At 39.0% G+C, this 27,191-nt stretch overlaps 1 protein-coding gene and 1 pseudogene across 8 annotated transcripts in view; both read left to right on the forward strand.

Annotated features, from left to right (window-relative positions):
• LOC147799640 (histone acetyltransferase p300-like) overlaps window positions 1-27,191 on the forward strand; it is an 85,042-nt gene that overhangs the window by 44,559 nt on the left and 13,292 nt on the right. For 4 of the 8 annotated variants that reach the window (XM_087134157.1, XM_087134158.1, XM_087134160.1 and 1 more), the window contains exon 4: window positions 16,651-16,772. The exons of 3 other annotated variants lie outside the window; for them this stretch is intronic. The gene's annotated coding sequence lies outside the window, so the exon portion shown is untranslated. Of the gene's footprint in view, window positions 1-16,650; window positions 16,773-26,215; window positions 26,393-27,191 lie in introns of those variants that run through there. One more of the 8 variants, XM_087134165.1, reaches the window with a different exon arrangement.
• Window positions 3,812-11,129, forward strand: LOC147799641 (uncharacterized; annotated as a pseudogene).

Genomic DNA, 27,191 nt, shown 5'->3' on the forward strand with positions numbered 1-27,191 from the left:
GTTACTGCATGTACACAGGTTTCCTCTTACAGTAGCTCAACCCCTGTCAGCCTGTCAGTGTCCTAGGGGCCCTTACTCTGGTAACCTTTATCTCCTACTCCCACCAGCTAATAACCATTCCCACAATCAGACATTCTGGAGACTGGCTTTTGTAGGCAGATGTAAAGATGAGGCTGGAGCTTTCCAGAACATCACTTAGAAGCATACTAGCCATACTGGTTCTTAATCTTCAGTTTTCTGTCGTTTTTTTCACTCTCCGATCTAAGTAAGTTCAGCTCTTGTCCTTCGTCTGGGCCTTCATAACACAAGCATATCTCTGACCAGTGAAACTGTAGATGGGTTCTCGACTGCTGGTTTCTACTGGCACTTCCCGAATTGTATGGCTTACTCCTATGTCCGAACTTTCAGATTCCAGGAACAGGAGTATATTGGTTATCACATTGTTGCTTCACCAGATAAATCACCATTGCAGGGACACTCTCCCTATACCTTGGCCTCCTCAAAAGACAGTTGCCCTTATGAACATTGGACTTTGAGATTCTCGAAGCCAACAACTCTTTACTAAATGCATATGCTTGCTCTCAGAGAAAGATTCATGCAGTAGAATAGACACATCACTATGTGACAGAGTCAGTTCCTTAGGTACCAGACAACCGACTCTGCACGACTCTGCGCATTACTGTCCCTTCATTCACATGGAACATCTAGCTGTTGTTGTCCTGTGCCAGACCCCCTCACCTTCAGGTCTTAGTCGCTGACAACCCTTTTCTTCGTCTTCCAACAGGGTAGAGTTGTAGAGCATGTAAAAGCATACATGCCCCTCTCTGTTAACGTTACTCCCGGCAATCCTGTTAGAATTTGCCAGGAAAGACATCTTTTCTTTGTGTCGTTCAGACCTTCCTAACTCTGAAGTTTGACTTTCCTATTTCCCTGCTATTCAAGGCACGGTGAAGGGTGTACATTGTAGTGCTTCAATTCAAACACCAATAAGTGCAGTAACTGATTCTTGTCTTCCATGAGACTCGGAACTGCAGTTTTCAATCATACTTAGCAACTGTCTGTTGTCACAGTTACCCAGTGTGCTCCACCATCGACTCCCATTCCTTAGACAATGCATGACTCCAGGTATTTCCTTCCTGGTATGTCCTTTTTTATGTTTCTTCCAAATACTGAGTCCATGTCTGGCTGGGAGTTGTGACGGGCATATTCCTATATTGATGATAGATGGCCCTTTATTCCTTTTATGTCTTTTTGTATTCTGTAGCCATCCCACCACCTGGACCGGTGCTACTCTGCATACGTAGTGACTGCTTGGGTAGGTTGGCTGTAGACTCCTCCCCCACAGTAGTGTAGGTTAAGTCTATTAGGGAATACATACCCAACCAGTCCTCTCCCACCCGTCCTTGGCTACGACATTCTTAGTCACGTTCGAAAAGAAGGACGAACATGGCAGCACGACCGCAGTGCATATTGGGAGGCCAAGGGGCACCATGGATGATCAAGTCTTTTCAGCGAATAGCTATACGCGCATGGGTGGATTTTTCTTGAGCAAGACGAGATGCTGGGTCCTTTTCAAGATTTTCCGTTTTCAAAATTCTTCAAAAATTCATCATTTCATTTAATGGCCGTTAATACCAAAATGAAGGACTCTTTGGGACTACTCTAAAGCTGACAGGTAACTTTCATTGACTCCTGAATATTTCAGCTAGTCCTGCAGCCTTGGAAAAAAGAGCCCAGATTGTGCGGTGTTACGTAAGATTCTTTTGTTCCCGAAACCAGCACAATGCACGGCTGACTTTTTTTCAATAGGGGCCAGATTAGCATGCAGCGGTGCTGTGTGGCTCATCGCTGTGGTGGTGGAGAGCCTTTGTCCCCGGTGTTAATCCGCTTGCTCTAAATGCCTCAAACCGCGGTATACTGTTACAAAACAAAGCAGGATTATTTCTACAATTGAGAGCAAAAAAATGTCGGTAGTGCCCAGCAGCTCAGTCTTTTGTGGTGAGCACGGTCTTTTGTTTTAAGGCCCAACTCTTTTGTCCCAGTTCCGGGCACCCCGGCAATGCATATAAAGCCAATGTACTCGAAAACGGGTCGCCCGGCAGGAAGTGGTTAAGTAAATTTTATGTAAACCACGATGCTTGCGCATACCTCCGGGCACACTCCAATAAAATTGTATCGTGACGTCTGAGCTAGGGCACAGTGTCTATGTGCATTGAATTTAGAAGATTCAGGACTGTTCACTAGTGTTGGGGTTAATTGTAAATCTGCTAATCTGAACACAACTTTTTTCTTTCAATAAAATTGTTGTGGCCTTCATTCCAGTGTTTTTCTTTGTGCATTTTTACCTTTATTTTTACCTCCTTACAAATTTATGGACATCATCTCAACAAATTTGTTGCAGGGATTCTGTATGCAATTGGATTGTCAATAAAATGGCACATTACGAATTTCTCCCATTTAAAAATCTTTCAAATCTCCACATCCTTTTCGAAGAAAAGATTAATGACAGCATGTCTCCTTGGGGATATAGGTATCTATCCAATCACTCAACATCTAACCAATCCAGACTTGCCTGTACAGGTGGTCAGTCTATTGACTTGGCATTGCCCCACCAATGACTGTGCCACAGAACCACAGGTCAACCATGGGCCAGATAAGTTCTAGCTGCAGTGAATGGCTCCTCTGGGAGTATTTTACACAAACTGGTCACAGAAAATTATAATAAGGGGGAAAAAGTGGCCTTCATTTACATGTACAAAGTAAAAGAGTTTACCAGTACATGTGTACACAACACTTGTGTAAATACACATACGTTGTACATGCACAATGCAAATACACTTTGTAGAAGTACTGCCTGTGTGTTCTGGGATCCCATCTCGAGTAGGGATGCTACATACATTGTCCCAAGTACTTTTTGCTGGGTTCTGAAAAATATAGGTCTATTATGTACAAGTTTATAGGTTTCTACAAGGTATGAACATGTTCCTTTCCTTTGTATTTACACTTTCAATTGTCTATTTTATTCAAGGTGTTTGTGGGGATGGAGTGGGATGGTGTTCATTTGCCCTTGTATATTTCAAATGGTCTCAACAATTCTTTCATGTTGGTATAGATTTTTGATGCTGCATTTTTCGAATAACACACCAATGTTGATTCGACTCCATAAAACCACAAAATAAACAAGTATTTTACTCAAATTCAACTAATTTTTTTTATTTTGAAAGAATAAAAGTGGGTAGTATAGCTTCACTAATATTTACAAAATCAGAGATGTGATATAAACACACTTAATTGAGGATGCAAAACCATACAGCAAATGTGAGTCCTATTTGATAGTTTTACCAAATTGGAAATAAATTACAACTAGGGAATAATGAACTTCATTTAGTTACAGTGGCGTAACTAGGGTGCCACAGCTGAGGGGGCACCTGGGGATGCACAATTTTTTTCAGGGGGCACTGAAAATAATTGAACTAGGTATATATATTATTTATTTCAAAACTTCAAAGGGGGGGGGTTGCACCCGGAGCACGGGCCTCTGTTGGGGGGGGGACGTGCACCCCTGTGCCCCCCTGTAGTTACGCCACTGTTTAGGCATGTAGAACTGACAAAAGACTCCGAACACTTTAAACTAATATAGTAATACCAGTTTAAGAAAAAAGTGTGTTGTCTTTGTAAGATGTATATAAATTGGTGAACTATTAAAAATTTTGTCACAGAAACAGTTTCTGTAGCACATCAGTATAATTAATCAAGAAACACGAGAACATAATAATAACCAGTTTTATATAGCACCTTTAACTAACAAAAACTGACAAAAAAAAGAACGTGGCTATACAAAATTGAAGCACAATACACAAACAACACACCTGAATTATCTTAATTAATACTAGAACAAACAAGTTATATAACCATAACCAATCTGAGGTAGTTCGGATGACAATCACTGTCACACATAATGCATAATATTGAGCATTTTAACAGATTGTCCTGATTTACCTTTTATCCTTCTCTGTTTTTTTACTGAGGCTTGTCATACGGGATTTTTTTACTGAAGTGTTTGTCACAATATGTTGGTTGCTGATTAATTTTTCCCGAATAGTTTGTTAAGTTTAGTAAGTTCTATTCCATAACTGGATATCTCTGGTGTATGGCCTCTCTTACAATATCTGGCATTTTCTTTGAATTGATTACTGCTTGTTCGTTGACAAGGATATGGTACTTTACATTGCCTGGCCCTTATTGTGGGTGGTTCATCATGGGATAGTGGCAGGACGACTGGGGAACCATTTGTTTCTTCACTCTTAAAGTAAAACCATATTTATATGACTTATTAGCAAATACATGTAGATGAATGCACGTTTCTTTCAATATACTGTACAGTCAACAGCACTTTAAGACTTATATTTTCTCTACATTAATCTCATAATACTTTTTTATGTTGCTTTTTCGTTTTCCTCTTTTTCATTGGTTGTTCATTGGAATCAGTACTTTCTGTTAAAGGAAATCCCAAAACACAATATAAACATCAACAAAATAGTCAATATTTAGGAGTCATGACAAAAATCAACAACAAATTGCATTCTGAGTTTTTAAATGTATTAAAAATGCATTTGCAGATTACTTCTGTGTATAGAGTCCAAACAGATTTCATTAACTAATATAAAGATAACAGAAAACATATCCAAATAGTTAAATTAAATCAAACACTAGAGTCACCTTGTTATCAAATTGCTCTCCTGGTTGTGAAAACTGGGTTTCCACAGAAAACTACATTTCATGACTTTTCCAGGATTTTTTAGGAATGAGAAGCTTAAAAAATGCATGACCAAGATGTATGTAGGAAACCCTAAAACATTTATCTGAGTAATCTTTACCTGAAAAAGGAAATGTTTTCAAGGTTTACTGCAGTTCCATCTTGCAGGACAAAGGTCCTTTTGAAGGGATCCACTGTTAGAATAGTGCCATTGTGTCCATCACTTGTTTCAACCTGGTCCCCTTGCTCTCAAAAACTGTACTGCTTCCTTTTACACTTTTGTGACAGTGATTTTTTTTGTGGCTTGCCTGCGGTTTTCTGTAACAAAGATATATGATATTTGTTGGCTGTAATGCTCACCCATGTGAAACTGTAAAATATTCAAAGGTAGAAGTCTGTGATTTATGAAGACGGGACGACTTTTCAAATATCTTTCTAGGGTTTTATGGCATTTCATTACATCAACAGGTAACAATTTTTAACATGTACCACAGAAAACTTGCCTACCGCAAATATTCCGATTTACTAATCCTTCCTAAGTGGGTTTTTTTCAGAAACATGTACAGTGCATTTACAAGGAAATAACAAATTTGTTATTTATTCATTAATTCTTTGTACTAGTACCGGTATCTTTTGGAAATACATATTAATTTTTAAATCATATTGCTTTCGGATATACCGGTAGACCAGGAACTGAATGTTAAAATGGAAGATGAGCATGTTACTTACGTCTCTGATGATACTCTTCATAGGGAGGTACTGGATGTCTTACGGAATGTTCATCCACCCAGATATCATGCCCAGTATATCCAATAAAACTCGCTAGGTATGACCATTCTTCATCTTTGACTACTTTAGCTGCACACCATCTTCCCAACTCATCGAATGCCTGGACGCGACTTCCAACTGAGAATTTTCCTGTATTGCCTTCTTTAGAAACTGAACATTTTGAGAACTGCACCAAGGCAGTAAAATGATGGATGAAGAAGATGAGGAAATCACCTTAACCTGGCCCTTATATGGCAGCCAATTTACTCTTGGAGACTACGTCATGAAAGGAAAAAAGGCCTCAAAATATTTCATTTTAACTGATGACACAATTATCTCGTTGATTTTCTGACTGCAAATGATTACTTTGTTACAAATTGCTTTTTTATACGTGCACCAAACAATGAACTCTAAATTCTTATTTTTTGATTTTCATATCACTACGCACTGACTGAGCATCAAGCCAGCGATCAATCCAGCAATGAATGACCACAACCAGCAAAGGATGACATAAATCTGTCATTCACTTTGTACCAAGGACTGGTACCTTTGGCAGAGGTCAAAAGCATAGGACCACTGGTTTATCACCACAAGGGGGCAATAAAAATTGTCCACTGGGGAAAGCTGTCATTTCAGAATGGATGTGTTCTTTCCGAGTTAGAGAGGTCTAACTCGGATTCGTTTAAATGGGAGAAATTCGTAATGACAGGCCATGATCTGCATGGTCCAAATACAGGGATGGTGGGGAGGGGCTTACCCTCCTCCACTTCCACCTTTTTAATTTGGGGGAATGTCTCCTTCCTCCGACGTTTGGTAGTTCCACAAAGATAAATAGAAAATGGCAGCTGCCAGCCAGCAACTGCACTAAGCCCCCCCCCTCTTTCAAAATGCACGGTTGTGAAAATTAGGATCGATGGATTGCAACCGCTATTCATTCCCCTGGAATACAGACGTTGATGCAACGTGGAAATTCTGACGTCGATCCAGCTTTCAAATCCGACGTCTTTTCAACGTAGATCCAACGTTGGTACATGACGTTGTATCACATTGATACAATGGTGTTGTGCCCACTGGGTTTCGAAGGGTGGTGCATTCATTATCACTGCTCCGGCACTGTCCCCGCCGCTTAGTGATAGTAGCCATCTCCTTGACGCTGCCGGGCGACGGCTCCGGCATTTATGAACCTTGTCCCGACACTTCCTCCATTGTCGGCTGACTGGCCCGAAGGTATTGGGGTCAATCGAGGGAGGGCCTACTGCACCAGCATTCATGATCCCTGTTCTGGTACCTCCTCCGACATCGACTGACTGGCTTGATGGCACTGCAGCCGAGGGTGGGCCCACTGCACTGTTACTCGTTCCCACCAATTTGGTGCTGGTAACGAGTGTACGTCTGTTCACCCTCTCCTCCCTCAAGTCAGGCTGCGAGATCCTCGGCGATGTTTTTGACTGTTGGCCCAGTGATCGTCTAACCCGCTTGGTGACTGGGTGGACCATCAGTTTTTCTTGGTTTACCTTGCTTGCCCATTATTATAATCTTTTGATTGCAAACGGACCTTTTGCTCAACAAGTGAAGCCGCTAGTGACTGCTGGAAATGTACGTATATCCAGTTTGCAATCGAGCTAAAACGAACGCGCGCTCCGCAGCCCCAATTCTGGTAATTTATGCACTTCCGACCACGCGGCTGAATTTTGATATCAGAGTTTTACCTCTGTGATAGCGCTGTGACCTTCCATAAGTTGTCTGCCCTTGAGGGTGGAGACTAACTTTTCGTTGCTCTACCCTTAACTTTGAAAATGTTTACATATTTCACCTCATTGCTATTTGCAGTATTCCGACCCCCCCCTCAATTCTGACATAGCTAAGCTGCAACAGTCTAAATTTTTTGAAGAAATATTTTCCTAAATAGTCCACACAACAAATTGAAAAGGTATTTAGATCTTTGGCCATTTAGTTAGAGAAGTATTGAGTCTTTTCGTTGCTCCGCCCTTGACTTTGAAAATTTGTACATATTTCACCTCTTGCATTAACAGCATTCCGATGTTTCCCCCTCTGAATTCTAACATGACAAAAGCTCCAAAAATCTAAATTGTAAAGGAAATCAGTTCTTGAACTCAACTATAACTCATTGTCAAGGAACGCCGCCATCTTAGAAAGTTGCAAATCTACATTTTATGCGAGAATTTCTAAACAATTACGAACTTGAGGAAGCTCTAAAAACCTTCCGGTCTATGTACACCAGCACAAATGATTTAAATAATGGGAGAAAAGGAGAAATTTAACTGCAGATTTCAGGTCGAATACACACGACTACGCAAAAGGAGGCAGCAAGTTGGCATAACCAACCTCCGGCACATGGTGGCGCACTTTAACCTTCACACAAAGCCCGCGGGCTTTGTAACAACACTGCCTCCACACAAAGATAAAGGAATGCTTTTGTCACAGTTCATAAAGTGGCTTGTGACTTGGCTGAAGACTGAATGACTTGTGATGGACTGAACTACTGATATGCAGCACTGAAGTATATGTATGACTTGTTATTATGAAACACTAAAGTAGTTTAGACCAGATGGTCAAGACCAAACTGTAACTGAGATCATATCAAGATATTAAGACCACATCTAGACTGAGACCATGGGGTACCCAGACCAAAACTACATGTAGGGGGTACAAAGACTGAGACCAGGAGGTACCAAGACTATAGGGTACCCAGACCGAGACTAGGGGGTACCAGGCAGACCCAAACAAGAGGGCCTACCGAGACCAAGACCATGGGGAACTACCCAGAACAAGACCGATACCAGGGGTACCAAGACCGAGACCAGGAGGTACATGTACCAAGACCAGGGGTACCCAGACCAGGACTTGGGGGTACACAGACCAAAACTAAGGGATGTGAACCCAATCTTTCAACATTTGATATCAGCGTTCTGAAAACTGAACTTGACACGGTTAAATCATGGAATGAGTAGTTAGCAGAAGAAAATGAAGAACTGAAGCAGAATATCGAATTCCTGTCAAACGACCTGATGAACAATTGCAGACTCTACAAAAGCGTCATGAAAAATACCACAAGTCACAGGCTACATCACTTCACAATGAGAAAAGAAAGCTGGAGAAAGACTATGATGAACTTTGTTCAAAAGGCAAAAACTGCAATAATCTCAACAAAGAATTACCAGAAATAGAGGAGATGTTGTCACATGCCAAAGATGAGATTCATAACACTAACGATGAAGCTCTCGAAAGCAATCAGCTTGCTTGAACTGAATCTGCTTGCCCTGAAGAAAATACTCAGTTACCAAAAGCTTGGCAATCACATATTCCAGAGCACTGATTTGATATTATATTCTTGTCAATATTCTGATCATGGTGCTCCGCAGCTAGCCCTTCCAGTTTTTCTTGCTGGATGCAAGGTGCTGGGGTTGATCACAGCACCTCTGTGGAGGGTCACAGAAACCAATGGTCACATATGAGATATGTGTGCCCGCTATACAAAGCTTCAGGAATATTTTAATGACTGTTTGAGCAGAGATACAGAGTTGTTCAAATTTATTGAGGGTGAAGCTTCACCATTTGATGAGCATTTGATTTCAAAAGATGAAGTTTACCACAGCCTCATTAAAGAATCACCACATGGCAAAAATCACCTTAAGCATGATCTGATTCACCTTCACAGCAATTAATCAACTTTTGGGGAGAGTAGTGAAAGATTTCTGCCTAATGGGCAATATCATGACTTACAAATGGACAGCAAATTTAAACAACAAACAGCATTGGTACCCAAACACAATAAGTTACCAGAGAGAGTGTTTGGGTATCTGGATTTTTTGCTAAAAAAGAGACAGGAAATGAAGCACAAGTTATGTTCAATTTTAATAAAATGGCAAATTATATCGACGCACTTTCAACTGAACAGTTGCACAAAGATATCCAGTCGGTCATAACAAAAAGAAAAGAATTGCAAGAAATGGTAAAACAACGGGAAGAAAAACGATACAAAGCCCTTATACTAAATAAAAAGATAAAACAAACTGGAACAGGCAGAGCTGAACAAATTCAGAACCAGGGAAAAACTTACATCAATTATTATCGATGTTGGGCTGTGGCAATCAAAAGGAAACCGTTTATACCAAAATGCAGCAGTGCGAGTCTGATCGAGAATGCTTCAATGCGCTAAAAAACAAGATGCCAGTATGATTTTGAAGGAAATTTCTGCACCGGTATGGGCCCTCAGACGAGGGATTCATATTTTCAAAAGGGGGTAAGGAAAATGCTTGGATAGAGACATACAAGAACATTTGTTCAGATTTATTGATGCTGCTCTTTCCGTTGCAAAAGGACATTTTATTTTAGAACAGTTCAGGATGAACCATCTATTGCCATGCCCTTGCTTGTTGGAAAACATGTAATTCACTACTTTGTTGAAATTTCAGATGGGAATGATCAGGAAATTAAATTTCCATATTCTGGTAAAAAACTGGTTCAATATAGTATTTAAGGATGATGATGATGTGTGTAGTTATCAACTGATCAAAGATTATCAAGAGCAAAACCTTGAAATTGTTCTAGAATAATAAGTACAGATGTAAATGTAAATTTGAATGTTTACCTAAGAATTTACACTGGACACAAGTCCATGTTACAAAGCTCACTTTATTTAATTCTTTGTATTCAAAGTTTAACCATCACTGTAGTCACACTGTTGGCAACTCTGTTGAATTACAGTCCGATGAATGGTTATTGGTCCGGATCTCTTCTTTGATATCTTCTAATATTTTAATGATAACCTGTAAGAAGTAGAAAAACCTTTCGACTTCAAAGAAATGGGCATTCTTTCAATACATTAAGGAAATAAACACCTTCTGATGATTATGTTTTCTGGTAGCATTTTGCATTTGTTTAATTAGAAGTAATTTACCATGGATGATAAACAGTGTTCAGCTATTACATTTACAATGTCTTTACTGTTATTCAAACCTTTGATCTTTGCTATAACGTTAGCAGTATATGAGGTTCTTATTATATACGGCTCAATAGATATTCCATGTTAATTTGTTGACTTAATTGTTTACTTCTCTAGTTGGTATTCAGCAAGAATTTATCAAAATACTAATTTTCTCAGACAGCAATAGGCACAGACTCAACAGAAATCGTAAAATGTGTTTGTCATAAGGTGTAAAATCACCATGTTCATTCTGTATGGAAAGAATCTTGTTAATTAGATACGTAGTCTTCGTTTTTGGTTAATTTGTTTATGTTGTTTCTATGGTAACCACAGATGATAACCAATAATAAGTTATGTCTGAATTGTTATTTATCAAATCGACATCCTTTGGGCTATAAGATATTACTTGTTTAATTTGTTTACTTACTTGTTTACTACATTAGATGAGCTACATGTATTTTTTAAGAAAACACTGATTATCCAAAAGTTGGAAAAATTTCTTCTAAATGTTGCATATTCCATATAGAATCAACTCCTGTAGTCTGTATGTGATTTGTATTTTTTATTTTCCGTATATAATAAAAGTAAGAATTTAATGGTTACCTGTGTTTCCATGGTAGTGATAAATAAACGTTGTCTGCGTAATTGCAGCGTGAACGGGTCTGTTACACGTGTTTGTATGTCTGCTTTCAGTGGGGGAAAAAAGTAAATACAATTTGTTTTTCAATAATTCCTGTTTCTCTTTGGATACCTTTTTGTTCACATGTTTATCTAACACAAATATTAACAAGATGACCCAAATTTTACCAAGTTTGCCACAGACATTTTATAAAAACAAAAGCACTTCTGGCCGGACTTTCACTATTTTGGTGTCGCTTTGTGCAGAACTACATACTCTGTATAGCTACAATGTGACTACTTAAAAACAGTAAATTAACAAAGGAATCCTTTTGATATCTGTGCCTTTTTGTCGTGTCTTACCATTAGTTTTGCAATTTTAAGCAATAAACCCCCAAAGCAAGCGTGATACTGTACTAAACAGAAATGTAAAAATGGTTCATGCAAAAAGAAAAACAAGAAAAACTGGAAAATACAAACCTGAACAATATTATGTTAGTAGAAGTTATCTAAAAAATCTTGTATAGAAACACATTCAGAAAGAATAGAAAGACATTTAAAAGCCTTATTTAATCCAAGCCTTATGGAAAAGAACAAATGTGATGAAAGTAAGTGTAAACTTATAAAACTGAATCTAAAAAAACATGCATCAAGGTTGTTGTTGAAACCAATATAGTTTTGAAAGACTTTTATCATGCGCAAGCGCAATGGGGACTTTTTGCCCGATTCACATCACATCAGCCTTCTTTTCAAAGCTTTATTTTACCCGGTGTGAGATCTTGCGGAAGAAGGAAAACTGGCAATATCGACAAAAATTTCCTTAGAAACCTTGTTTCGCCACCAATCTTAACAATTTAAAAGCTTAAGTGGTACAACTTACATGTAATCTTGCTCGTCAATTGATGGCAGCATTTTTCGACTTGGTTTGTCAAGCGAGGGCAGGCAAACCAAAATATGGCAGCGAGCACGACGGTCAGCTGATTTGGTTGGTCTGATTTTGTCTGCTTTTGCAAGAAGGGAGCTACGGTACATCTTTGAAATTATCTCAACATTTAATGAAAGCCTTATGAACATTTAAGAGTAATTATCCCCTTGTGAACAAGACCAGAGAACTGAACTCAGGGACAGGTGGACACTTGCATTCTAACTTTGTTGATTGGCCTGAGCAGCCATTTATTGAACTTGACACATTTCAGGTTCTCACCCGAAGCTGGTGAAGAGGAACTGCAAATATCTTACATGCGAAACTCGTGACGTGGAGCAACTCACGTCAGCAAAATCAGCAAAATCATCAGCAAAATGTATAAAGATATTAGCAAAACGTACGAAAAATCAATTATCAGGATTTGTTTCCACCCAAAGCAGATGGAGTGGTAAATCAATTTTGGAGTGTTCCTGTGGAGAACAAAGCCTTCGATATGCAAATTCAAACAGCAATTACAAATTACAGAATACAAAATTACCCAATTCTCATGAACAAATTAACGAGGATCCAGTCCAGTGTACAATATCTTATAGGCCAACCATCCTAAGTCATCAATATCAAATGCTGTGATTGGATAGCAATTTCCATGAAGTGCTGCCCGACTTGGGCCTGCACTGGCTTGCTGGAAAATCAGTCAACTAATAAGCATTTTCAAAAACCACTAACAACTATTTATGTCAAACGACAGGAATTGGTGAGTACCAAATGCTTTCCTTAATTTGGCCCTTAATAATCTAGTGCTTCCCCCAATTAAGGAAGGGGTCAGGCGTTTCCTTTTGGCACATTCTGTGAAGTGTCATTAATAATAATACAGTGACTTAAAAAGTGAGGTCAATTTTTAGGTCCATGAATGAAATTTGCCCCAACATCCACCAAAGTCGGTGACTTTGCCAATTCTGAGGAGGGCAAAAAACCCCGTAAAACCATTAACCCTAACTCCCTAGGGTATGTACAAAATTATATTAAAATTGGGGGACTCAGGACTGTTAGGGTTAAGGAAAAAAGGGGGGAAATTCCCTTTTAGTTCCTTAAACCTGGCAACCGAGTACAGGAATTACCGGATCGCTGTCGATTACTCTAGAATCAGCAAAGTGGACTACCGACGGAAAGTGCATCAAAATGTTTTGCAAAGCAACAAAAGAGGCATTGAAGTAAGCTACGGCTGACAGGTGGTGGCACTGAACAGGGTGGAGGACGGTTGCTTTTGCAAAAACAGACAGATTTTTCCCTTCGCCAACCAAACGCCACGGCTACTCAAGCAAAAGTGACCAGGAGTTCTCTCCAGAGCTACCAACATCTTAAGGTCACGCCAGTAACTAGTTCAAGGCATTAAATCACAGTGCAAACAACCGTGAGTGACCACTACTGACCCACGTGCTGACAAGGATCCTCCAATGTCCCACGGTGATGAATTATTTAAAGCTGCAATTTATTTTGCCTCAAATTGATTAAGAGCTGGAATAGCTTGTTTGGGACAGAGCAATATTCAATCGAAAAAGGACAGTTTTGTGTGACGGCAAAATAGGAAATGTCTTAACTTGGATGTGAGTGTTAAACATGTACATGTACCTTCGTCAAGAACTGCAAGATTTGTATAAACCTTACAGTTCTGGAAGTAGTGTAAATGGAAAGTGAAGACAACGTCCTACCTGAGGCTGAGCTAAAGACTACCCATACAAAATGCATTAATTGGAAGAAAAACTGAAGCAACCAATCATGGCAACTTTTGTTTATTTTCAATTTGTAACCTTACCAGTGTCTTGGTTAAACAGCTACCGTAGCCTAGGCCTATTTGACTACATTTCCATGATTTGAAATGTTAACAGTCTAATATTTAGTGTGCTCTCCTTTATTTCTGATTACTTAGACTGGCTTTTTTTATCCTTACTGCCCTTACAGACCAAACGTCATACAAGACCTACCTTAGCAAAAAATGTCATTCAAATGGGGATACATGTACTGTATTCATAGCACTACACTGATGTTACACACCACTGTAAAAACAGGATGTAGGTAAAAGTTGGAGGTAACCAGAGGTAGTCAGAGGTACATGTACAGAAGTTATTTTATTCTTCATTAACAACGATTATAAAATATCCTCATTTGTACAGCGTGTCTGAACATCAACTGCACCTGGAACAGTATTCACATGATTTTACTCGAAAACTTATGAAAAATGACAAAGAATTTCTTTAATTAAGGCCTACATTGTACATGTATGTATCAGGTGCATATTATTTTGTTTCCTTATTTACCCACCCTGACAACCGTAAATCATCCTAAATGGAATAATACGCCAGGCCGGAGTTAGCAAACCAACTCTTCACTCGATTTCTGCAGGTTGAGTAAAAGTAGTTCAAACATACGGTTCTTGAAAAATTATCCAAAATTACAAAATGTCTGAAATGAATGCCACAAGTGTTTTTCTCTTTATTTATTGACCAAAACATCCGTAAAATGTTCTCTATGGCATAGCATGTCAGGCGGGAGGTAATACATGTCTTGTAATATAAAAGTATGATATGGTACACGTACATGTAACTCAATTTCTGGCGCGTATGGGACGACCTGGAAGCTGATTTAAAGTACATGGAATTCAAACTACTGTAACTTGAAAAATCATCAAATATGACAATATTCAGGATGAATTCTTAAAGAAGAAATCATCAATTTTATTTCTTCATTAAATTTTAGGGCAGTTGTTCTGTGTGTGTACATGTCCAGTGCATGGCGGTGCTAAAAAGGTATAAAAATAACCGTGTATCCGGGTAGGCTGGCAGGGGGTCACAGGGTCATTGCCACAGGTAGGTGAAAAGGAGAGGCAGTGAAGGATAGGATAAAGGAGATTGGGGTAGAGATGTAAAGTGGTTAAACTGGGTAGCCATAAAGATAAGAGACTCAGGAAGTACTAAAAAGCTGCTTGTGTGATATTAACCTCATTTATTTCTTTCATTGGAACTCTTGCTCACAACAGAGTGAATTATGTTAGCTTATAGCTCTAAAACTGAACGTGAAGCTTGCTGTGGAGCTCCTTGTCAATCAGTGTTGTTCATTGGAGGATTCCAAAAGATAAAGTATTATAAGGAATCTAATGTTCACAATTCAAGATACACACTTGGCAAATTTTTAACTTTTTTTTCTGTGAAGAGAAATAAGCAAACTTTACGTGATAACTGTAATTTTAAAGTCATTTCATTTTACAAATACATGTACATGTCAGTCGTAATGTCAAAGTACACTGTCGAATTATTCGTATTAGCGACAGAGGCAATTAATTTGTGGTTACATGACACCGTGGGTGATTAGAGAATTAGCCTGTGAGATAACAGAAGCATCTTTGAAGGATCTTCCAGTATGTTAACAACTGTTTACATGAAAATTAAGACGCCTTTTATTTTAAAAGACACATCAACATTTTAACAATTAGTTCTTTGATACCTTCATTTGAACAAAAGAACTAACAAATTCAGCTTCTGCATTGAGCTCGAAAACAGAGTTCAGTCAATGCAGATGCATCCCACTGAATTTGCTTTAAATCCTTCTGATATCGACAACATCAAGTCTGGGCCTTTGGGTCACAGAGGGGGGCAAGGTGATCGCTGCCCCCTTCTTCCTTAAAAAAGGGCGGTTTCCCAGAGGAAGTTCTTGTGATGCCCATTGATCTACGTGTACGTGCAGAAATTCCTACTTCTGGACCTTGAGGTTTCAAAGGCCAAGTCTCACAGCTCTTCTTTGAGGCTGCATTGCAGACACATCCAGTGACTGGCATCCAGCAGCTGACTATATATTCCAACCTTTGAAACACACTCAATATGGAGCCAATCAAGATATCCCTTGCAGAACTACATCTTTTTGGATTCTTGTGGTTTGTTACAATCATCAGTGATGTAACAAGTGGACCATGTTACCTATATCAAACTACATGTGTTTCTGATATTCACCAAGTACACTGTACATGTAGGTCATGGTGTTGCCACCATTTGGGGGTTGGTGAGATATACATGTAGGAAGTGTAGACACTGACAAATTGGTATCTTTGCGAAAAATTCTATGATTCCTGCGGTCTTTTTGGGTTGAGTCTGGACTTAGTTGCCAACTATTTGGTCTTCAGACTTCTGTTACAACCAGTGGTCTTTATTGATTAGCCTTTTTTTTGTATTTTGACAGACCTTTATTTGTACCATGGTTACAGTGTAGCAGATGAATTTAGTTTTACAATAGTTTGCCTTAGAATGTACATACATGTACATTGTCAAGCAGAAAAATAAAGCACACGTTAAAGAACAATATTTAGGTAAAGGGTGAAGCATAAATTTGCCTTTGTACCCTAACCTCTTGACAGACATACATGTACACCTGTACATATTATAACATAGGACAATACAAGACATGAAAATGTTTTTGGCAATGACACACACGGACAAACACTGACAGGCAGGAGATAATGCAATGCATCAAAATCCAATTCTAGTCGGTACAGGTGATCTATTCAGAAAGAATTAGATTACAAAATCTTGGTGAATACTTTTTTTAGTAAATAATTGAATCTACTGTAATTTGCCATTTTCTACCTAGACAGTTGTTAAGAAGTTAACATCCAGCCTGTTCCTACTTATTCATCTCTTTGCCATCAACCTTTCAAGACGACATCACTAATTGATTAAGAGAAGAGTTAGAATGTATGCATCCAAAAATTGGTAAGTTTATTTCCATTCCTGAGCAGTGTAGGATTTTCATTACAGCTCATGAATGAAAAGTACTTGAGTTTCATTAATGAATCCTGAAAGCTTATTTTCCCTTTGTCTCAGTCACAAAAATAAGAGGGAAAAGTTGTTTTTATATTTTTGGTCAGTTGCACAAATTTTCCTTTGTTCCCCATTCATCAAACTTGGCTTTCTCATCGTGAGAAATGTGTGGATAACAGTTCAGATGACCTCAGAGGGATGCTCTTTTTTGGCTTGCGCATCTCAACCAACCAGGACTGGGTAATTTAAATCATGTTGGTTAAAATCACCTGAGCACTGATTTTAATCACAGTTTCAATCCAATGACTATATGAACAATAATTACTGATTTAAAGCACTCTTTTGTAAAGAGCGGTATCTCCTTTTCCAGAGCAATTAAACCAATCGACTCAAAGTACAACATGTCATCACACATTCAGATATCCTTTCATTTCATCAGCATTTGACTGAACAGAACTTTGGATTTGAACAAAGTTGTGTAATATTTTCACAGTAAATGTGTGAGGGTCATTTGATTATCTGTCAAGCCAAGTGTCTTTTGGAGAGACTGTGTATGAAAAGTGAACTGTTTACACTCCAGCATGAAATGCTACTGAAAATCTTCAGTTGTACCGCATGAATCGCGAATGCTGTTATCAGGGTATTTGTTATGGAGGAATTTTGAGTACTTTACAGATGTACCTAGGCAATGTCTTTTGGGCAGTTCCGTATGGGAATTGAGAAAAATGACAAATTTAAAGCTGATGGAATAAAAATCTAGTTTTTTGTGCGGTGTCAATAAATGTGCAACTGGCACGGAGCCAAAAAATGTTTTTGAAAGTAAGGCAAAGTAAAAAAAAAAAATGCTTCTCGTCCAGATTTTTGAAAAAACAAAGAAAGAGGGGCTTTTTATTTTGTATTGGTTTTTAGTGATGGCCGCCATTTCAAAATTTCCTGCCAGTGTTTCCACTGTTCAAAGACATGTTAAAATGAAAGACAAGTTGGACAAAAGAACTGAACATATTTACAGTGTCGTTTAGTGTTGTATTGGCCTACAGTGAACAGGTTATTAGATGCATTTGCCTTAACTTCCAAAAGTCAAGATTTATCTTGGATGAGTAATTTTACAGATAAAATCAAGCACCAAATGCCAACTCTCAAAATCTACAAGTGTACACGCCAAGCTGTAAATAAAAATGTGTTTGTTTTTTTCATAAACATGGGAAGATTGATTAAAAACATTTGAGGCAATTTTTTTTCTTTACATTTTGTCGGTTTACTTTTGGAAGTCGTTTTTTTTACTACTGAGATTTTACCCCCGAGGCTGGTTCCACAAGGTTGACTAGAAATGGTCAACTACATTGCATTTGAATATGGTCAGTCCAACTGTTGTTAATAATACTTACATGTACATGTACACGTAACATGTAGCTTACATGTATATGGTTGAGATCAAATCCTTCTAGATGTCTGCATTGTAGATGACTGCATTACAGTTCTTCATTTCTAATAATACATGTTACTTGTATACTTGTATGGACAATTATATTGTGATTTCACAGCACATTAGGTTATTCAGTGTTCCTAGTTTGTGTAATTCTGTGACAATGGCTAATGTAAATTGTACATGTACATGTATGCTGTTGGATGCATGTACATGGAACAAGTCCTACATGTACCCCACAAACTAAAGCAGGATTAAGCAGTTTGAAGTTGACAAATGTAATTTGAAGTAACTGCCTTGTTTCTGATCACAACTCGGGGTTCAGAAGTTGGAAATTTCACGCTCTATTCCAATACACCCTTGTTGCTACATGTACAGGTGTAAAACTTGTAATAGCTTTCAGATAGGCATGCAGATTCATTGTATTATGGTTTATATTAACATGATTAAAGCTGAAAAACATGCCCAGATTAAAAAAAGAAAGATTGCTGTTTAAGAATCGGCACTTTTCAAGGTACATGTACATTTCACATGTTGTAATCCCATTACCACTGCCTTTTTTTCGAAAAATGACAGAGTATGGAATATTTGTAAGTATTGATACCCTAAATCTGTTGCTACAATAAAGTTGGAGCTATACATGTACATATACATGTAGGTAAAAAGATAAATGGGTACCTGTGGCCTCTACATGTATGTTATAGATTTCATAGAATTTGTTTTGAAAAATATGTTAGAAAAATGCTTCATATTTATTAACGTAATTCCGTTACTGAAACATTCTTGGCCTTGGACCTTTCTTCATGTAGGATGTTTCAATATTTTAATCCTGGTTTGATGGTAGGGCCATAACCAGACCTTATTGAAGTGTTTGCAGTCAGGAAGGTCATACGACTAATTCATAACAGGGAAAATACACATATTACAGTCAATTTTGTTCTGAAATTTAATTCTGTTATCAAGGAATTGCCTTATTACTGTACATGTATGTACATTGTAGATGGATTTCTTGTGGGCATCTTTTTCCCAGGTTTGCAGGCCCATTCCCTGAACAGAAACTGGGGGGGTTCGTCAACTCCAAAGTTGAACCTTTGGCACGTGATAACACATGTTTTTTTCTAAAAAGGCTTATCATAATGTGCTTTGGAACAAGACAAGTTACATGTTTGTCGTGAACCGAAGGATGCATGTAAGACTTGTAAAGTATACTTCAGTTTTCAATATTCAAGGCGTGTGGTAAATTGGCCTGGTGTGAATTTGCTCTTGACCTGGCGCCCTGAATCGGACGCTGGGTGACAAGCAAATGGTATGACCATTATTATCAAAAGTCTCAGAAAATTCCACAACAAATTATAGAAGTTCGATAAAAATTGATCAATTCTAGTAATTCATTATTGACTCCACTCACTTACCGAACTAAAACTTGTAAAACATATTTTGGGGCGCATTTAAAAGTAATCCTTCTCCTTGTACATGTGTATATAAAATAGACCCATGTACGTGTCTATATGCCTGTTAAATTTCCTTGTAGCATATGCTGTAACCCAGTGTAAAACAATCCAAACAGTATTACATGTACATGTATGTGTGACTGCTGCAATCTCTGAACACACCTTAAATGTACTGGCCTTAATCTTATCTTGGAGGAAGGATACAGAAGGAGTTTGAACTGCCCGGGCTATGACATCTGGCCGATTACCACTTTCTGGCATGCCCGGTATGTCCATAGCCAGAGCGCAGTGCACACCTGCTACCCACCACCTGTTTTGCAACCGTAAGCTCCCTTTGTACCCCATGATCGTCCCTGAAATTTTTTGTAGGTAATCTGAATCCCTAAAATGTTGTGTACTTTACACCTACATGTACGTGTAAATTGGTGCCAACACATTAGGGGTCACAGGCAATTTCATCTGTACATATACATGTACATGTATGCACTAGTACCTTAGTTCATCCATCTCGAGCAACCTCTCTCTAGATGCTGAGCTGAACTCCTGTGTAGGCAGAGCATAAACAGCTATTGCCCGCCTAGCCAAGAGGGCGTGGGACAACTCCATGCTTACCACCAATATCAAGATGCAGGTGTTCTGAGCCTGCATCCATAGCACTCTTCTTTACAGCAACAAGGTATGGACCTGCATGTAATACACCTGTCCGGAACCCAGACTCAGTGCTTTCTGCCTCTGCAGCCTGAGAAGGATACTTGATATCACCAGGGCAGGACTGTGCGCCTAACAGCAAGGCTCCTGAAGGTCACAGGTACACCAAGCATGTTTGTGCTGCTGTCTTGGCCTAGCCTTCATTGGCTTGGCCATGCCAGCCACATGCCAGATAGCTCAACATCAACCCTAAAGACTGGAAAGCTCTTGCTGCCAATTGAGCCAGCTGGAAGCAGGCTGTCAGAGCAGTAACCCTGGCTGGCGAGCAACAGAGAGAGGCCAGGTGAAGGAGAAAAGGAGACGCAGATACCATCAAGCTCGTAAACCCCTATGAACCCAGGCACAGGCTTCACTTGCAGCATTTGCCACAGAGCCTGCCTTTCAAGGATTGGTCTGTTCAGCCACAGCAGGTGCTTCAAGTCAACCACTGATTGACCAACTCAGGCTACCGGTCCATTCAGACAACGTTTTAAATTCACTTAAAATGGTAGTTACAGTACACCTGATTTGGTGTAACTTTTGCATTGAAACGATGTCTGGACGCTTTCTAAGTTACACCAAATCAGTTTTATTTCAGAGTTAAAATAGGGATTTAAACAATGAGGTATACAATGTAACCGCATGCTGAACGACCCATACAATGCTGTCATCCTCCAAAACTGCCATTACAACGTGGGAAAAAGCGGTCACTCTCGTCTGCCTCTCTGTGGTATATTGTCAGAACTGCCACTGTACTCGGGAAAAAGCAATACATCCTTGTTGTATTTGCCTTCTAAGGATGCCTAAGACTGGTAATACGTCTGTGGCTGTGGACTGCTGATGAGCATTTTTCTAGGGCAACCATAATTTGTTGCATCGCAATGATATATGAACAAGTGTCTCCCAATAGAGCACCATGTTGCAAACATAACACAAACGCTGGTACCCGGGTGACATTCAGCATGTTTGTACCTATACAGTAAGTATATCGGCAACCAGTCCAAACCTGCTTCAAGTGCACGCCGGCCATGTGTGTATGTAAACAAACTTAAGTGGGATTTATTTAAATGAGTGGAAGTTCTTCAGGACCCCAAGAAAAGGAGATAAACCGTTTTGGGTTAAATCTGCTAAATTAAAATGGTTCCATAGGCTCGGTGAGTTTTAATTTTATGACCGCCATCTGTGGTGAATGACCATTTTAACATGTTTGACTTTTACCATTTTCACTAACACAGTGTCTGAACATAGCCTCAGGTGCAGCTCCATTGTCTTCTGAGACTGACGGATGCCAACAAGTGTTTAGTGGTTGGGCAGTGGTCATTTCCACATGTGTCGTGTAGCACAATCCAATTTCTTGTTAGAGGCTATGCAAGGGGAAGATGGAGTGAGTGAGGGAACTGTGTGATGTGCTAACCCTGGTGCCTTCTCCAGTATTGAGACAAATCAGATTGTTATTGATGTCATCAATAATTTATCCATTGTCGTCAAGTTCAGAGTTGCCGCACAGAAGGTTATGACTGTTGAAATCACAGCCGACAATGTAAGGCTTGCTGGCACATGTATGTACATGTACATTCAATGATCTGATTTGGAATTCCACAGAAGTGTTAGAACCTGTTTTGTACTTGACGGCACTACCATACTTTGTCATGAAAGCACACTCACCACCACTTTTCTTGTTAGTATTGTTTCATGTCAATAGACATCACAACCAGGTAATCTAAAAAAAATTTATCATCTTTTAACCAAATTCCTAAGATGTAAGTAATATCTGGTTTAGTGGGCCAAGAATGGACCTATAGCTTTGTTCAATTCTTTGTAGTGGGCTATGAGTGATTGTGCACTCCATTGTAAAATAATTCAACCTGTGATAATGAGGTAAATATTCATCATGATGTGTTGGAATTGCCTTAGGGGAATGACTTGCATTTTGCTAAGTAGACTACATGTACATGTATGTAGTTGCTTGTGCTTCATTTGGGGTGATATTGCCATATTCTGTTTTCCTTGCACCAGTTGGTGACTGATGCTGTTCTATGTCTTTTTTAACTCTTACCCCCTAGGCTCCTGCAGTAGAAAGTATACTGAACCTCACAAAATCCAACAGGTTCATGTACTTGTCTATGTACTTGTACATGCATATTACTGTACCAAACCTGATAAACTCCAACAGAATGAGCCCGTTGGAGTTTGAGTTTGATGTGGTATGGATGGGTCTATGTAGTATAGGATGACTTAAACTGAACAGTACCAAACCTGACAAAATCATGGACAGTCCAACAATTGGTACAGCAAGCCAGACACTGCACACAGTGACCTGTGTGTGTCCCAACTCACACAGAATCCAACACCACCTTTCATCCCAAGTCTCACAAAATTCAACAACAAGTTCCTCAGGTCAGTACAAAACCTGCCAAAACCTCACAAAACCTGCTGTTGGAGTATGGCAGGTTTTGGGCAGTTGGGGTCAATGTTGTCTAGATTTCTCAGGTCTAGTTTGAAGGTGATTACATTTAGTTACAGATTTTTGCAGCTGTTCTCTGGTCATGTATAATTGATAGTATCTCAGATTTGCATTTCCCTAGTGAAGTGAGTAGTTCCAAGATGTTTATCTCACTGCAGAGGCGTTGATGTCGGGGGTCCATTTGCTTGGCTGTCCTATCTTCAGTTTGGGTAGTGGCATCCTTTTGTTGTTTGGCAGGTGTTGTGGCTTGGGATTATATTAAGCATATACATATACATTGTATGATACTCTGATGTTTTGTATTCCTCTTTCCTGTTAGATAGTTTTGCACCCACAGTGAGCCAATGCACTTTAAATGTTGTTCCCCACATTTGCCGCATTTAACCTGATCTTTTTGTCAGCATTGCTCATACGAATGGAATCTTCCACACCAAATATGACCAAGTTATTGGCAGTTGAAGCTTCATGTTATAGGTGAAATGATGGGTTAACTCAAAAGTTTTCATATCCCAGTTGGAATGTGCCAGGTAGAGTGGGTGTACTGAAGGTTAGGCAGACAGAGACTTTTTCCAGTTGGCCGTATGTTCTGCACAGCAGGCGTTTAACCTCCAAAACTCTCGCCTGCAGGCTTCTGGTATTCCATTGGGATTCCAGTGACGACTGCCTTGCTTTGGGTTTTTTGATTTAGCAAATTTGGTAGAACTTTGAGGCCCATTGGTCATGTTGCCACATGGCTTATAGATTTCTTGCCTGGGCTGGAGTATGGCATCTAGCGGTAATATCCCCTTGGTCCTTCTTCATTCATTCATTCATTATGGTTTATTAAAACATGAATGGCAGCCGTTGGGCTGGATTGAACATGTTTTTATAATTTAAAAAACCATTAAAATATTACAAAATAATTACAAAATGTAAACCTTAAATCGTAAAACACAAATACTGATATTAAGAAAAATTAACTCATTTAAATTTTTTATCATAGAAGCTATTGCACTACTTTGAAATCATTTAGTTTTACAACTGTATTGTACATACATGTATTTCTCAGTATTCCTCAGATCATGAGATATTGGTTGTTTTGTACAAAGCCATTTCGTCCCAATTGCGCTTTTCTCCAAAGACAGTGTAAAATCTGTACACAGTTTATCCCTATTTTGTAGTGACTGTAAATCACATGCTTGCAAAGCTGGATCATATGAAAAATAATTAAACCCAAATATAATTCGACAAGCCCTCTTTTGGATAAATTCAATCCTGTTTACATGGACTTTTGACAGGTTTCCATTAAAAACAATGGTACCCTATTCTAATACATGTACTGGCCGAATATAACCCTTATAGATAGTAATGAGGTCTGCCATCAGTAAATCAAAATGCTTAAGACATCTTACATGTAGCATGTATAATTTATCATTACATTTCTTGATCATTTCATTAACATGTGCATTCCACTTTTAGTCACATTGGACTATAATTCCAAGGATCCTAGCAGTAGTAACTTCCTTTAATTGATCAACTCCAATTAAAATTGGTACTGATAAACGTGGTTGTTTTGAAAAGAAACTGTCATTTTATAGCATTTGTTTGTGTTTAACCTCATATTATTGGTATAAGACCAATCCCAAAAATCCTATAATACATCTTGAAAAACAGATGGTCCTGTGGGACTCCAACAATCTACCAAGGTTAAGTCATCTACATGTACATGTACTTACATGTACTTGAAGACAGATATTGATGAATGGGTACATGCATCATTAATCATTATTGAAAATAGAATAGGCCCTAGTTTGTACCCTGAAGTACCCCAGCATGAACTGTACTCCATTCAGACCTACTGGTAGTCCCAAAATATTTAACACACTGACGACGACAATCCAAAAAAAGTCAAAATCCAGCTGATAATAGCAGGCCTTTCATTGTGTTGTGCAGTTTGGCTCAGCTGGAGTGGGGGATGGAGCTTAGACCTTTCAATTTTTTTTTTGCCGGTTTGCATTAGTGTCACTTTGGATGGGTTGGTTTAATAATTGCGTTCTTCTAAGAAATGTTTTTTTATTGGATTTGGTTTTCTTGGTTTTGGCTTTGCATATATCAGAGAAATAGTTTGATTCTATATTGAGTTTTTTTCTTGCTATCTTTGTTTTGATGAAGGTGGATAGGAATATACTGTACATGTAAGTGGAGGATAGTGGGTTGTATTCCAGAGACTAGAGCAATATACATGTACACGTAGACAGCAACGGTGCTTGGCAGTCTCATTTGGAAGATGTGTTTGCCTTGAAATTAGACAGTTTGGTTTAAGACATTCATTATGGATGCCTCTTGAGGTTGGTTTGGTCATATGAAGTAGCCAAACAGTTGTTGGGCCGTGATGCAGTCTTAGTCTTGAAATTGCTCAGCAATAATTTGACGAGCTGTTTGCCACGTTCTTGTGAGCTGTTCCTCTGTGGTTGTTAGCTGACGTTGCTGCTCTTCTAGCATACATGTACATGTAGCCTACCACGTGCAACCTACGCAGATTACCAACATTTTCATTATTTCCTAGTCCATTACTTCTTTTCGGTAAATTCTCGATCACTTATAGTGCACCCTCACTCACTCACCCCCTGTGAAAGCGTCAGTCATGTTCATCCTCTTTTTCTTATTACATTATGGAACGTGTTGTTCCATAATGTTTTTGGGAGTTTTTTTCTTTGCTAATGTGTGTTTTGGTGTTATTCTTTGATCACTTTGCTTGTTTATTTACTCTGATTCTTGTGAACGGTAAGATTGCTCCTTTTTCAGTCTGTTCCTAGATATTTTACCGTTTCCTTTTAAGTCTTGCGCAAGTGGCAGGTTGACCTTGTATTGACCTATTTCAGAGTTCCCCCAGGTGGCGCTGTTGTTTTGACCTACGGTAAATATATTTTTGTTGTGCCATAATAAACCAAGTATGTGTGTTTATTTATTCCGTTTTCCTGCATATGTTCTGTGATTTGCCCAAAATTGTGGCAAATAAGATTGCTAATTTGATAGACAAACTAACAGATATTTACATGTACATGTATGTAGCCAGGGTCAGTGGCAAAAGCAGGGATAACTAAAAGGTTTCAAAACAGCGGTCCCAAATCCCATTTGAGATTTTCACTAACTTTTTTCTTCTTTCCCCGGGAGGAGATGGGGACCCCCCTCCCTCTTGTAACATGTGCACATGCACGAACCTGAGAGTGCGCTTTTTGTACATGTACTTGCCCTGCAAGTCACTGCTCTGTGTACATGTACGTCGTTTGTAGTGACTTGGACATAGACTTGGAGGAGAAAATGCTTGGACCGGATGTTCTTGAAGTTCAAGTAGTCTAGTTGGCGCAACTGGCCTTTTCCGATTGAGGGCGCTGTACGTAGTTATGTCCCGCAATGGTTATGCTGCGTTCGAAGTTTACTTCTCACGTTTTGTAAAAACTTCACGATTTTTACCACAAAAAGACGTCATTGGTGAAGTGTTGGACAGCCTATGGTACCATTTTTCCACATACATGTAAACAATTCAAAAGATGGTCAATTGATGCAGGTACGTTGAAAACCACTTTTTGTTTTCAGGACTTGCTAACGTTTTGACACAGTATGGTGCACTTTGCCTAGTCGCTAGTCGGTGCTAAGGCCCACCATCCATACTGTTTACTGCACACCGGAGTAAGGCAAACCATTGAGCAAACAATGTGTGGTGTCAGTCATGTGTAAAAATGTAGGACTAACTTTACCTTTCCCAATGGATGTCGTCTACAATACAGTGGAAATGTACCTGTGATACCCCAAAATTTAAAAAAATGCTTAAAAATGGAGGCCTATAATGAGGCCATGAGAATGAAATTTTTAGATTTGCGTCCACCACCCGCATGGTCCAAAATACCCTGCCGAAAAAGTTCTTTATTTAAAAAAGATTCAATATTATCAGCAAAATGCAGGAACACAAATCCATTTCCTCCTATTTTTGCAGAATTCTAGTTTCATCTGCGCTATATCGCTCCTTATCCCGCCAAATCAATTCATAGAAGTTTCATATCCATATTTGTAGTAGTTAGGGAAATATTTGCCAAAGGAAGTCCGCGTTCTTTCCCAAGTGCCTCCTATTTTTGTGAAATTCTGGGTTCGTCCGTGTTATACCGGTCCTCATCCCACGCAGGGAACGTTTCATTTATTTGAGCATAAAAGATCTTAAATTTATCTAATTCTAGCAATCTTGGTATCATCTGAAAGGCTACACGTTTGTCTATCCATTTATTTAAGTTTCATATCCATATGGAATAGCTGGGGAAATAGCTGCGCAACGAAGTGCGAGTTCTTTTTCAACTGCCTCCTTTTTTGTGAAA

The sequence above is a fragment of the Acanthaster planci genome, linkage group LG03, assembly GCF_054643075.1.
Source record: "Acanthaster planci isolate LZ-2023a linkage group LG03, COTS_SCS, whole genome shotgun sequence".
In the NCBI taxonomy this organism is placed as follows: domain Eukaryota; kingdom Metazoa; phylum Echinodermata; class Asteroidea; order Valvatida; family Acanthasteridae; genus Acanthaster; species Acanthaster planci.